General features: G+C 41.9%; 1 protein-coding gene across 1 annotated transcript in view; it reads right to left on the minus strand.

Moving 5' to 3' along the window:
* The window catches only part of ALDH1A1 (aldehyde dehydrogenase 1 family member A1), a 41903-nt gene extending 39295 nt beyond the window's left edge, over positions 1-2608 (minus strand). The window contains exon 1 of the mRNA XM_015412769.1: positions 2536-2608. The gene's annotated coding sequence lies outside the window, so the exon portion shown is untranslated. The remainder of the gene's footprint in view (positions 1-2535) is intronic.
* Positions 2609-3122: the final 514 nt, after the last annotated feature.

Here is a 3122-nt window from a genome sequence, read left to right on the forward strand (position 1 = left end):
GAAAGAGCCCTTTACAGAGCTGTCTGGGCCTTTGAGGGGGGGAATTTGTCCAGCCCAGTGCTACAGCAAACATTGGACAAATTGCTACCACCCAGTTTACATAACTCATCCAGAACTGGCTGCTTGCTGCTTTTCAACAGCAGCCACCTAGTGAAAGCTAGGTAGTGTAATGCTTAGAGCAGGGGTATCAAACATGCGGCTGCGAGATGGATCAGGCCCTTGGAAGGCTCCTATCTGGCTCGCAAGGAACTGGCTGCTTCTTTCTCCAGTTCTGCTGCTGTGTCACAGCTTGCTTTACCAGACTCTCTCAATTGCACAGAAGAGATAGATAGGCAAGCTTCTGTTCCCTGCACTGGCTGAGCCCCCCCTCCACCTGGGGGGAGAGGGATTGAGCCAGAGCTTGCTTCTTGACAAGGCTGCCTCAATTGCACAGGAGACAAAGGCAAGCCTTTCTTCGCCCCCCCCATTGGCTGAGGCTCCTCCCCTTCCTCCTGCCTTGCTTTGGTCAGCTGCCTTAATTGCAAGTGAGAAATACAAAGCTTCTTTAAGACCAACAAAGTTTTATTCAAGGTATGAGCTTTTGTGTGTCTTGCTACTGTGTGTGTTTTGTTGGGCTTGTTATGCCAGGGGTCTTCTGGTTGCAACTGGGTCCCCTCCCCCTTTTCACTGTATTCTTGCCCTCCCGATCCAGTCTTTCTCAGTAGGAAAGCAGTGTGGACTATTTAGATGAGGAATAACAAAAAGCCAGTGAGGTGGATTAAGCTAAGAGTATGTGTCCAGACCAAGTTCACCCAGCACATTTCCTTTGCAGACTGGGGATTTTGAACTTAGACTTCCCAGATAGTAGGTTGACCACTATACATTGCTGTCTCTCTGTTCTTGCACTGCCTTATAGGAGTCATAGTTATTTCTCATAGACAAACACATAGCCCTCATTCTGTGTCAGGATGCCTTCTCATGTTCTTGACCAGCACATGAAACAATTTATGTACAAAAGCTCACAATGTCCAGCCATTTCATGTTTCCTCCTCGGTCCTAGGCTCAGAAAACTGAGCATGAGATTTCCGTAATGAATGTCAATAAATCAAAAGTAGGTTTGCAGCTTACAGATACACACCTGAACAGCATACTCAAGATTGCTACAGCACAGACATTTTGATGCAATAATTCAGAGATGTCAGTTATCAGAGACTGTTAAATAAACAAAATATTGCAAGAGTGCTAGTGTTTTAATCATGTTTTTATTTTAAGTAAAAAAAAACACCTTTGTGTTTGTGTCCTTTATGAAGTTTATATCTCCGCTACCTGGCATTACATTTAATGACACACATGCCCTGGCCCAACAAGGTCTCATTTATGTCAGATCTGGCCCTCATAACAAGTTCAACACCCCTGCTTAGAGTTTCAGAATAGGATCTGGGAGAAGCCAGTTCAAACCCCCACTCTGCCATAGAAGCTCACTGGGTAACCTTGGGCCAGTCAGACTCTATCAGCTTAATCTACCTCATAGGGTTGTTGTGAAGATACAGAATGATGTACACTGCTTTGGTTCCCCATTGTGTTGAAAGGTGGGGATATAGATGAAGTAAATAAATAACAAATATGGCTGAAGTCTGAGAGCACAGATTGGTGGGTGGGAAGCTGAGAAAGAAGCAGGGAAAGGGAAGGATATGGGAGTTGCCAGGAGACAGGAAAGAGGAAATAGTGTGGGGAAGGGGACACAGGGGAAAGTGAGGTGCCCTACTCAAGTCATTATGGGTTCCCCACCTTGCAACTGAGCATGGCCTAGTGGCCAGCACTGAGCAAATGCTTTTCTTAGGTAGAGGCTGCCAGTGGGAGGGAAGGAGGGAGAGCTGAAGACTGGGAATCAGATGGGGAAGGTTGGCTGGTTGGTGGGTAGGAGAGGAGGCAGCAGGAAGAGGGGAGGGGCTATAGGGACTTTCAGGGAAGGGCAAGAGAAAATTGTGGGGAAGGGGAAATGAGGACCCCCTCTGCAATCCTTGTGACTCTTGCCTTGTAATATATAAAATGATAATCCCAGCAACAACCCAGTGATGAGAAAATTTATGATCAGGCAATGTGAAACACTGATATGCAATATCATAGTAATATGTAAGAAGTCAAATACAAAACATTTCAGCTGTTATAAGCAAAGCATCCAATTAGGCAAAACGTTAAGTATGGAATGCAAGCAGGACTCTGTTTCTGTTTTTTTATTCTTCAGAATGGTTTTTTAAAAGAATTTTAGAGCCAGCCACCTTGAGTCAGCACCAGAGCTGTAGTGCTGTCCTAACAAAAAAAAACCTCAATAAGCTCTCATAAATTTCAAAAATCATGTAGAAAAAGGTATTTTTTTAAAAAAGGTTTTCTTGTATGAATAACGTGTTCAGAAATAAACCACAAAGCAATTCCTCTCTGCTAATGACAGTGACTATTGTCATAAAACTATAAAATAAATAGAATATCAATAAATATATATCCAATTAGGACAGAATAAAGTATAGTTAAACAATTTCAAACTATTTGAGAACTTACCACTTCAAAACAGGGAGTCAGAAAAAGGACATTTGCCTGGGCTAAACAAAATTCAAAGTTATAACAGCTGTGATCCAAAGGTTAACTTTGTTCTATAAATAGTTACTGCTTGCTCTAATCTTAAAGAGACAGAGACAGTGAATAACAGATAAATGAACAAAAGTCTGTCATTCAACCCATATAGGTGTAGAGAGCCCAAAGCATAAATCCAAAATATTTATGTTAAAGCAACAATCTGTTAATATTGTCACAAGTATACAAATGCATGGGATTTTCAACAGGAAGAAAACAAACAACAACAAACACCTCAGTAGGGCTGTGGTTCTTCTCTAAGAAACGCACCTTCAAAATTCCTTTCTAGATCTTACTTTGATGCTCAGAAATCCTCAGAAATCCTAAGAGAACACATGGGTAAATCAGAACATAAATGACCTGTGTGAAGCTAAAATTAGAAAAATGCCTCAGTTCAAAAGATCTCACAAGATGCACAGAAGTTTTGATCTGATCCACCTGTGGACATTTTAGATGGCCATCACATTTTAAATGACCAAGTGAACTTGAAGGCTTTCTTTGAATTCTTAAATCTA

The sequence above is a fragment of the Gekko japonicus genome, unplaced genomic scaffold, assembly GCF_001447785.1.
Source record: "Gekko japonicus isolate JY-2015 unplaced genomic scaffold, Gekko_japonicus_V1.1 scaffold705, whole genome shotgun sequence".
In the NCBI taxonomy this organism is placed as follows: Eukaryota; Metazoa; Chordata; class Lepidosauria; order Squamata; family Gekkonidae; genus Gekko; species Gekko japonicus.